The following is a 12,012-nucleotide window of genomic DNA, read 5'->3' on the forward strand; positions in this document are numbered from 1 at the left end:
CACATGTAACAGGTCAGCCAGTTTCATAGATACAAATCTGCTGACAGATGCCCTTTAAAGAGGCAGTTGAGACTATCGGAGGCTTTTGTGATGGGAAGGTGGGAGGATTTTTTTTAAAATATGGTTATTTTGTATTTCGTATGTTATTAAAAACATAATAAAAACTTTCTGATTAAAAATAAACTGTTGACAGCTCTAGGTAGGAGCTGGGAAGAGCAGTACAAATATACATTTTGTGGGACTTTAGCCACCAGGAGTAGTGTGAATATGAATGTCAGTAGTTTACCCGACCAAAATTCTGTACATGGCTGTGCTGAATGGGTTGTCATGCAGTCCCAACTGGTTAATCTATGAGTGAGGCTGAAAGTCAAGCCAATTAGGTCCCTGGTTCAGTGTCCAATCCCAGAGCGAGGTGGGGTATTTAAGTCTTCTACTCCTTAATGGTTTTCTACTCCTTAAAAGTCTGCTGCTGTTGATTGCATATATGTGTCTTGGCTCTGTACCTCTGTGCTTTGTACTTGAACTATAGACCTGTGCATAAACCCTTTGTGTACCAACAGTGGTTTGCTTTCTGGATTAATCCTTCATCTGCTGAACTGGCTTCTACTGATTCTCCTGATATTCTGACCTTTGCTAGTTTCTGTATAAAACCCTTTATCTACTGTTTAGGCACTATAATTTCTACTGGTTTTGATTCTACTTCTTTAATACTCTTTTAACCACACACTAGAGACACTAGATACACTAGATCTGTTTCTAGTGAGTTTGCACCAGTTTTCTGCTGCCTAACTCCAGGAAAGTAACCTGGGTCCCTAGCAGCCAAGGTCATGCATCCTTAGGTTCCTATCAACATACAGTGGATATAAAAAGTCTACACACCCCTGTTAAAATGTCAGGTTTCTGTGCTGTAAAAAAATGAGACAAAGATAAATCATTTTAGAACTTTTTCCACCTTAAATATGACCTATAAACTGTACCACTCAATTGAAAAACAAACTGAAATCTTTTAGGTGGAGGGAAGAAAACAAACAAAAACTAAAATAATGTGGTTGCATAAGTGTGCACACCCTCTTATAACTGGGGATGTAGCTGTGTTCAGAATTAAGCAAACACATTCAAAGTCATGTTAAATAGGAGTCAGCATACACCTGCCAACATTTAAAGTGCCTCTGATTAACCCCAAATAAAGTTCAGCTGCTCTAGTTGGTCTTTCCTAAAATCTTCTTAGTCGCACCCACAGCAAAAGCCATGGTCCACAGAGAGCTTCCAAAGCATCAGAGGAATCTCATTGTTAAATGGTATCAGTCAGGAGAAGGGTCCAAAATAATTTCCAAGGTATTAGATATACCATGGAACACAGTGAAGACAGTCATCATCAAGTGGAGAAAATATGGCACAACAGTGACATTACCAAGAACTGGACGTCCCTCCAAAATTGATGAAAAGACGAGTAGAAAACTGGTCCGGGAGGCTACAAGAGGCCTACAACAACATTAAAGGAGCTGCAGGAATATCTGGCAAGTACTGGCTGTGTGGTGCATGTAACAGCAATCTCCCATATTCTTCATACATCTGGGCTATGGGGTAGAGTGGCAAGACGAAAGCCCTTTTTTACGAAGAAAAACATCCAAGCCAGGCTTTATTTTGCAAAAACACATCTGAAGTCTCCCAAAAGCATGTGGGAAAAGATGTTATGGTCTGATGAAACCAAGGTTGAACTTTTTGGCCATAATTCCAGAAGATATGTTTGGCCCAAAAACAACACTGCACATCACCAAAAGAACACCATACCCACAGTGAAGCATGGTGGTGGCAGCATCATGCCAAGGGGCTGTTTTTCTTCAGCTGGAACCGGGCCTTAGTTAAGCTAGAGAGAATTATAAACAGTTCCAAATACCAGTCAATATTGGCACAAAACCTTCAGGCTTCTGCTAGAAAGCTGAACATGAAGAGGAACTTCATCTTTCAGCATGACAACGACCCAAAGCATACATCCAAATCAACAAAGGAATGGCTTCACAGAAGAAGATTAAAGTTTTGGAATGGCCCAGCCAGACCCCAGACCTGAATCCGATTGAAAATCTGTGGGGTGATCTGAAGAGGGCTGTGCACAGGAGATGCCCTCGCAATCTGACAGATTTGGAGTGTTTTTTCAAAAAAGTCAAAATGTGCCATGCTGATAGACTCATACCCAAGACTGAGTGCTGTAATAAAATCAAAAGGTGCTTCAATAAAGTATTAGCACACTTATGCGACAATATTATTTAATTTTTTCTTCCCTCTACCTAAAAGATTTCAATTTGTTTTTCAATTGAGTGGTACAGTTTATAGGTCACATTAAAGGTGGAAAAAGTTCTGAAATGATTTATCTTTGTCTCATTTTCTTACATCACAGAAACCTGACATTTTAACAGGGGTGTGTAGACTTTTTATATCCACTGTAAGTGGTTGAGGAAGACTGGTAGTAGCTTCTGAGTTTCCTGGCTGGAGTTCCAGATGGTGACCATAGTATTTCCTTACGATGAAATTTTTTTGCTCCAGCAAGTTCCCAAGGCAGGGCTTCACAGTCCCTCCTCTCTGCTGTGAGCGACAGCTGTAGCATCCAACCAGAAGGCCACCACAGGCAACACTCAGAAAAAAGAGGAGGGACCTTGCAGCAGCTCAATTTAGAGAGCATAGAACGCTTCATAATGAAGTTCTACCCTGGGCACTTGCTGGAACAGAATCTGGCAGAATACAACTTCATATTCACACTAGTCCTAAAAAGAAAAAGCTCCACAAAAGGTATGTTTGTTCTGCTCCCCTAGCCTCTACTGAATGCTGCCAACAGTTTAGCATGGTCAGAACTACTGGATGACAAACTCCCTTTAAAAGGAAGGGTAAATATAAAGAAAGCACTTGTAGTTCTGGCTGGATCCACTACTGGCATTGTCTCAAACCTTTTAAAAACTGCAGTAACACTTAAAAAAATGCTGTATATGAAACCATCAAAAAATAAATTATAAGGTTATTATTTGACATATGTAGTTGAAGGTCACAGCCTAGTTCTTGATATGGGTGACATGTCTTCAGTCTTTGGTTGGTTCTTGTTTTGGACCATTTTAAGAAAAAATGCATCTAAACCTGCTTGAAACTGTTTTATATTTGATATAACACCTGGGCATTTTCCACTTATAGTACGCGTAGAAAAAGAAAATGCACCTAAGTTTATCACACTGGAAAAACTTGTCTTCTGCCTTCCAGAAATAGCACTGCTGGTATCCAAGGGCTGGTTCTGGTATTAAAGCTTAGCTCCATTCAGTTAGATTGAAAGACCAGTCACCACTCCTGGTGCTTTCTGAAAAAAAAAGCCATGTTTTCAATATCTTGCAACCTTTTTAACTATCTGCAATAGGAAGAAAAAATGGTTGCTTCCAAAGATATATTCTGTTTTCTATTTTACTGAATCCATCATCAGACTGGAGCTTTGTCGGGGCTAATTACATGGATTTCTTCTGGTCTGGGAGATATCATTGTCCATGCTGTACCTGTAAAATACAATATCACTAAAGCGAGGTAGATTGTGCTCGCATTAGTCTGCTGTACACAATGGTGTCTATTCACGCTTAGCATTGGGCTCATTGTGAGAACAAGGGTTTGAGGATAAAGCTTATGTAGCTAGTTTTGTATCATTTTAATTATTTTTTATATTATATTTCTGCAGCTAACATGATAGATTCCTCTTTTAACACAACTGCACAGTTAATATATTAATTTAATTTACATAATGAGTTCAGAAGTTGTGTTAATATATGGTATTACTTTACTGATTCTGAGCTACTGCCTGTAATTCCAGAGCTGCACTCACAATTCTTCTGTCATTGGAAACAGTCAAAAACTATGCCTAGAAGGTTTTTCATCAGTACAAGCACTGACTATATACTTTTTTAGGACATATGAAAGTCAAAAAGTGGGACCCTTGCATGAGTTTGTCCATCCAAACCTCCAAAACATTTCCAGAATCTGCTCTTTCTCACTGCAGAAACAGCAAAAACTCTTTGGTTGCTACGATTCATTCTCATCTTGATTACTGTAACTCATTAATAACTGGTCTCCCCCTGACTAAATCTCCCATTTCTAATATGTAGTCTATGCTGACTACAGCAACCAAGCTCTTCTATCTGTTCACAAATGCATATACGCTGTGCCAATCACTGTGTTCATTGCCCATACAGTATGGAATACAATTAAAAAAGCAGATGAGAACAACAGTTCCAGTTGTAAGGCCTCAGGGGGAACCTCTGGGTGGGTAATATTTCTAATATGAAGACCAGTTGATATTGTAGACTAGACAACGCTCCTCTGGGTTTCTGGGTAAAATATATGTAAATGATCATTTCTAACATCCGCCAGCATCAGATAAGCTAATTTGAATATGTTTCCCAGAAACCCAGAGGGGCATCACTTGACATACAATACTGCATACACATGTCCTTGGCATACTAATAACATTGCCTGCCATACAATGCTGTGTACGTGGACTCGGCATACTAAGGGTATCGCCTGGCCTGCAATGCTGCGCAAACATACTCAGCATACTAGGGGCAACTCCTGGCCTACAATACTGGGACCATGACCTTGCCATACTCGGGACATTGCCTGGCCTACAATACTGCGCACACATACTCGGCATACTAGGGGCATGGCCTGGCCTAAAATACTGGGAACACATATCCGGCATACTAGGGGCTCTCTATAATGATAAAGAACACCCCTTAGACAGCGCATATGTATTGTTGATAAACACATAGTTGTGTAATAGTGTCTCTGTCTCTCACCAAAAATGTGTCTGAACCCAAACTTTTTGAGTTCACATTGAATCACAAACTGGTAGAACTAGAACCAGTTCGCTCATCCTTAGTTTCCACAGTGCTGCACCTCACTATGTCTCCTCCCTCATCTCTGTCTACGCCCCTACCCATTCTCTACATCCTGCAAATTATTTAAGATTAACATCCTCCATAATCTTAATGTTGCAGTTCTGGCTAAGAGACTTCTTTCAAGCTGCACCAATCCTCTGGAATGCACTACCCCAGAAAATTAGGTTAATTGCTCACATCTAGTTTTAAAGTTTTATTTTTAGTTAAATAAAAACCCAGGCAGCGCTTTCAGTGGTCTAAAATTACAAAATACTCAATACTAAGATTCTATGGTGCTCTGCTGCAGGTAGTTATAAGTATAATTAGACTGGGTTCATATTCTGCAGTAGTGTGCCTCGCAGCCACAAAAATAAATTGCAAGTCCATTTCTACCCTTAATAGCTGTGGTTCTTTTTATAGTTATTTGAGTTATTTGACACAAGGTTTTTACAGCTGTAGTTTATATATATATATATATGTATATATATATATATATATATATATATATATATATATACAGTACAGACCAAAAGTTTGGACACACCTTCTCATTCAAAGAGTTTTCTTTATTTTCATGACTATGAAAATTGTAGATTCACACTGAAGGCATCAAAACTATGAATTAACACATGTGGAATTATATACATAACAAAAAAGTGTGAAACAACTGAAAATATGTCATATCCTAGGTTCTTCAAAGTAGCCACCTTTTGCTTTGATTACTGCTTTGCACACTCTTGGCATTCTCTTGATGAGCTTCAAGAGGTAGTCACCTGAAATGGTTTTCACTTCACAGGTGTGCCCTGTCAGGTTTAATAAGTGGGATTTCTTGCCTTATAAATGGGGTTGGGACCATCAGTTGTGCTGTGGAGAAGTCAGGTGGATACACAGCTGATAGTCCTACTGAATAGACTGTTAGAATTTGTATTATGGCAAGAAAAAAGCAGCTAAGTAAAGAAAAACGAGTGGCCATCATTAATTTAAGAAATGAAGGTCAGTCACTTTGAAAGTGTCCCCAAGTGCAGTCACAAAAACCATCAAGCGCTACAAAGAAACTGGCTCACATGCGGACCGCCCCAGGAAAGGAAGACCAAGAGTCACCTCTGCTGCGGAGGATAAGTTCATCCGAGTCACCAGCCTCAGAAATCGCAGGTTAACAGCAGCTCAGATTAGAGACCAGGTCAATGCCACACAGAGTTCTAGCAGCAGACACATCTCTAGAACAACTGTTAAGAGGAGACTGTGTGAATCAGGCCTTCATGGTAGAATATCTGCTAGGAAACCACTGCTAAAGACAGGCAACAAGCAGAAGAGACTTGTTTGGACTAAAGAACACAAGGAATGGACATTATTATTATTATTTTTTTTATTCTATCTATTTTATTTATAATGCAAAAATACATATCCACATAACATTTATAATATTATAAAGTCTAAGATCGTCCCCGACCCACCCCACCTATCCCTCCCCTCCCAACCTTGCAGGAAAAAAGAAAAAATTAAACCATATCCCAGTGTTCCCACAGTTTACACCATTTTAAATAGGATCCTCTTTGTTTATACAGAATCCTCTCATAGCTTTTCACTTTCTCGACCAAGGCCAGCCAATTACTGCAATCTGGAGCGGAGGAGCTAAACCATAGTCTAGAGACAAGAAGCCTGGCCAAGAACATAACCTTAATCAATAATTGACGTTTTATGGGCTGATAATTAACCTCCGATAAGTCTCCCGAGACCCATATCCTGGGAGACAGAGGAACAACAATGTTAAGTTTACGAGCCAAGGTGGTCTGGACCGATCTCCAGTATCTACCCACCATTGGGCAGTCCCAAAACAGGTGTAAGTGGTCTGCCTCGGAGTCGCCACAACGTGGGCAATCGGAGGAAGCTCTAAGTCCTCTTCTATATAACCACATAGGTGTCACATATATTTTGTGCAAAATGTTAAATTGTACAACAGTGTGATTAAAATTATGTGAAACATGTTTTAAACTTTCCCCTATGTTCTCCCAATCTGGGGGACCCACCTCTAAGAGTAACGAAGACCAGGACTTCTGTACTGGTGAAAGAAGACCCAAAAAAAAATGTTTCAAGGAATGGACATTAGACCAGTGGAAATCTGTGCTTTGGTCTGATGAGTCCAAATTTGAGATCTTTGGTTCCAACCACCGTGTCTTTGTGCGACGCAGAAAAGGTGAACGGATGGACTCTACATGCCTGGTTCCCACCGTGAAGCATGGAGGAGGAGGTGTGATGGTGTGGGGGTGCTTTGCTTGTGACACTGTTGGGGATTTATTCAAAATTGAAGGCATACTGAACCAGCATGGCTACCACAGCATCTTGCAGTAACATGCTATTCCATCCGGTTTGCGTTTAGTTGGACCATCATTTATTTTTCAACAGGACAATGACCCCAAACACACCTCCAGGCTGTGTAAGGGCTATTTGACCATGAAGGAGAGTGATGGGGTGCTGCGCCAGATGACCTGGCCTCCACAGTCACCGGACCTGAACCCAATCGAGATGGTTTGGGGTGAGCTGGACCGCAGAGTGAAGGAAAAAAAGGCCAACAAGTGCTAAGCATCTCTGGGAACTCCTTCAAGACTGTTGGAAGACCATTTCAGGTGACTACCTCTTGAAGCTCATCAAGAGAATGCCAAGAGTGTGCAAAGCAGTAATCAAAGCAAAAGGTGGCTACTTTGAAGAACCTAGAATATGACATATTTTCAGTTGTTTCACACTTTTTTGTTATGTATATAATTCCACATGTGTTAATTCATAGTTTTGATGGCTTCAGTGTGAATCTACAATTTTCATAGTCATGAAAATAAAGAAAACTATTTGAATGAGAAGGTGTGTCCAAACTTTTGGTCTGTACTGTATATATAAATATATCATATTTCCCACAACATAAGACATACTTTTTTCCCCAAAAGTGGAGGCAAATGGCAGTGTGTCTTATGAAGGGAATACTTTCTACAGCAAGCCTCCGGGCAGCTGGTGCAGAGGATGGGAGTAGTAGTGGCACTGATGAAGTGTTTTGTCATGGTTTACTCCCTCAGGCTATTGCTCCCTGGAGATTGTTGCAGTGGAGATGTAGTATGAAGATTCAGACCAGAAGTGAATGCACTAAATGCAAGATTTTACTTCATTGGTACATTCAATAGCAGCAGATTTAAATTGCAATTTCTGGAACCAGTCAAGGAGGTATGGAGGTAGTTTGGATGACTGCCAATAGGCACTTGTAGGTACAATGAGGAATGTGGGTCTGAATTGGGGGTCTGATTTGAGGTCTGATTGGGATTGGGGGTTTGATTTGATGTCTGATGAAAAACCTAGGTGCATTTTATGGTGTGGAAAATACCATATGGTACATGTATCACTTGTAAAATTATTGAAGTCGATAAATTCATTGCAAACTGCAACAATGTGTAGCATAACACCATATATTTTTACTGTACGTTTTGTCTATTTGGTGTGAACTCAACCTAACTTCTAATGCTAATAAATATACATGTTGGACTTATTGGTCTGGGTCTCAATTTAAAAAAAGTGATGCCTAAAAAAAAATCCCACACTTGTTTTCTGTGACACTGTCCTGCAAATAAGACCACATTATTTTTGCTAATTTTATATTAATAGGCATCTATGATGATATTACTTTAACTCATTAAACCAGGTTGGTTGTAAAAGCTGTGATACAGGCCGAAAAAATGGTCATGTGTTTAACAGCACATGGCTACCTGGGGCAGGTCAAATACCCAGACAATGGACACAAAAATTCCCATTTTAAAATTACCTTAGTGAAGAATGCCATTATATTTCACTGGCATTTGTATATTTTCTTAGAAATCTTGCCTCTGCCATTGTAGAATACTCCTGTTTATTGCAGCCATATAAACCCAAAAGCCGTGCCTTCGCTCAGCAATGCCCACGACAAGATCAAAACTGAGACAAATTCATTATTTTTACTATGTAAAGGTGGAAAGGGTTTCAGAATTCAGACATGATAAATGGCTTTGAGTTCGACAACCGTCAATTGATTCTCAGTGAACTCCCAGATTAGATTCTGCACTGTCCTTCCAAGTTCCTACTGTACGTGTCCAGCCATCTTCAGCATGATTTCATCCCTTAAAAGTGTCTAATTTCTGACCTCAACTAAATATATACGCCAGTGGATATGGTTATTTTTTTTTAATTATCTTTCCTTGAAGTTTCTTGATGTCATCTCAAGTGTCAGTGTTCTCTGTTTAGTAGAAATTATAATTTTTTTTTATGGAACGTTTACCGAATTTGCATGTCATCCTTGCGCAGGGGCCATGCTAATCTTCTCTGCATCGTTCCAATTTTTTTGTATATGTGCTGCAGAAGCAAGCACTAGAAAATGGATTTAAATTAAAGATTGTGGAATATTTGGAATGTATCATCCAAAAAATGACAATGGAGCTTCATAATAGGCTGATTCTTCCGGTTATGTAGAGTTCACTTCTCGGCAGTAGAGTTGAGCGGACACCTGGATGTTCAGGTTCGACGGGTTCAGCTGAACTTCACAAAAAAGTTCGAGTTCGGGACTCAAACTTGACCTGAACTTGACCCCGAACCCAAACCCCATTGAAGTCAACGGGGACCCGAACTTTTGAGCACTAAAATGGCTGTAAAAATGAAATGGAAAGGGCTAGAGGGCTGCAAATGGCAGAGAAATGTGTTAAGAGCATGGCAAGTGTTCTGCAAACAAATGTGGATAGGGAAATTACTTTAAATAACATAAAATACGTAAAAATAAAAAATAATACTCTTGATCTAGGAGGACGAAGTCCATATGGAGTAGGAGGTTGAGGAGGCAGTGGATGTGGCGGTGTAGGTGAAAGCGGCGGTGGAGGAGGAGGAGGAGGAGGTAGCCTACACTGCTTTTATGGTTTTAAATTTTTTTTAATTTTTTTTAATTAGGGTACACCCCAAAACATTGGGAAATATAACCTGTGATAACCCCCTCCGGTCATGCTAAACACACGTTCAGACTATACACTGGCTGCAGGGCAGGCCAGCACCTCCAAGGCACAAAGGTCAAGCTCAGGCCATGTGCCCAATTTGGAGACCCAGAAGTTGCAGGGGGCAGACCCATCAGTCAGTTTGTGTAGGCGTGTGCACACTTACTGCCCCATCATGTCACACGTCCCCGTGATGTCCACGATTGATCTGCTCTATCAACTTTCAATGTTCTTTTCTGCGCCTACCATGTTGATCACGGTTAGCAGCGAATCAGGGTTCCACACCGGAGAGGGAGCGTGAGAAAGAGAGACCACATCCAAGGGAGATCAATGGATGAAATTTAATTGCTATCGAGCAGAAATGTGGGAGAAGCTATTAAAATTGAAGAATTGAAGGAAAGGAGGGGGCGCACAGCTATTACCCACTCCCGACTCGGGGAGTTAGTACGATAAATAACAATACAGGACTCTTAAGATGCCCTGTTATTGGAATGATTAATAAAAAATTATAGGGAATGTCACTGTGGTATTTAGGATTTGGAAACATTAGCCAGGAGAGGCCCTGCTGCCGCTTTGTTGACTCTAGATAACTTCTGCCTGATTGCACGTCCCCGTGACGTCCACTATCCATTTGGATATTTTCTCTATCAACTTTCGATGTTCTTTTCTGAGCCTAGCAAGTTTATCACGGTTATCGGCGAATCAGGGTTCCACGCCGGAGAGGGAGCATGAGAAAGGGATACCACATCCAAGGGAGGTCAATGGCTGCAATGTGATCGAGCTGAAATGTGGGAAAAGTTATTAAAGCAGAAGGATCGAATGAAAGGGCCAATTAAAGACAAATTTTACTAATTTAATTACCTGTCACCTATGCAGAGCAGGGGTTTATTCACGGCAAAAATGGTAAAATGTCACCCAAGAATGTAACAGAAAAATTCGTGAAATTTATTAACCTGCCTACTAGGTAGAGCAGAGGTATATCACAGCCAAAAATTGCTGAATTTCACCCGAAAATGTAACAGACAAATTAATGAAATTTTGTACCTGTCTACTAGGTATAGCAGTGGCATATCACAGCCAAAAATTGGTGAATTTCACCCGAAAATGTAACAGACAAATTAGTGAAATGTTTTTACCTCTCTACTAGGTACCGCCGGGGTATATCACACCTAAAAATTGGTGAATTACACCCGAATATGTAACAGACAAATTAGTGAAATGTTACCTATCTACTAGGTAGAGCAGGGGTATATGACACCTAAAAATTGGTGAACTTCACCCGAATATGTAACAGACAAATTAGTAAAATGTTTTTACCTGTCTACTAGGTACAGCCGGGATATATCACACCCAAAAATTGGTGAATTTCACCTGAATATGTAACAGACAAATTAATGAAATTTTTTTAAGGGTCTACTAGGTATAGCAGTGGTATATCACAGCCAAAAATTTGTGAATTTCACCCGAAAATGTAACAGACAAATTAGTGAATTGTTTTTACCTGTCTACTAGGTACAGGCGGGGTATTACACCCAAAAAGTGGTGAATTTACCCAAATATACGTTCCATATCAGCTGGTGGTGCTGGTTGTTGTGGCGTGCTGACAAAGCTTTTCCACATTTTGGCCACGTTAACCCTTCCTTCTGAGGTGCTGGTGGTGCCCCAGCTGCGTTGGCGACCTCTTCCTCCTCCTCTGCCTTCGCCTTGTGCTTCCACCAGCAGCGCGTCTACCAGTGTGCGCATGTACTTGCGCATCTTGCGATCATGCTCCAGCGACGGAATTAAGGACGGTACGTTGTCCTTGTAACGGGGATCCAGCAGCGTGGCCACAGTATCTAAAGGGTGTATCTCACAATGACAGATGCAGCAAAGGATGCAAAATTAAGATTCTTGCCCTAAATAGGTGTTTTTCAATAGCAGAATAGAACAACAGTATCTAAAGGGTGTATCTCACAATGACAGATGCAGGAAAGGCTACAAAATTAAGTATTTTGCCCAAGAAGGGTGTTTCTTTAATAACAGAATATGACAGCAGTATATAACGCTTGAATTTCACACGTACAGATGGAGCAAGGGCTGTAAAATTGAGTATTTTGCCCAAAAAGGGTGTTTTTTTAAACCCAGAA

At 40.4% G+C, this 12,012-nt stretch overlaps 1 non-coding gene across 1 annotated transcript; it reads right to left on the bottom strand.

The window, feature by feature from the left end:
- Positions 1-9,167: 9,167 nt before the first annotated feature.
- On the bottom strand, positions 9,168-9,276 carry LOC122933510. Its single transcript, XR_006388465.1, has one exon. It is a non-coding gene; the product is annotated as a U6 spliceosomal RNA (small nuclear RNA).
- Positions 9,277-12,012: the final 2,736 nt, after the last annotated feature.

This window comes from Bufo gargarizans, chromosome 3 (genome assembly GCF_014858855.1).
Source record: "Bufo gargarizans isolate SCDJY-AF-19 chromosome 3, ASM1485885v1, whole genome shotgun sequence".
Taxonomy (NCBI): domain Eukaryota; kingdom Metazoa; phylum Chordata; class Amphibia; order Anura; family Bufonidae; genus Bufo; species Bufo gargarizans.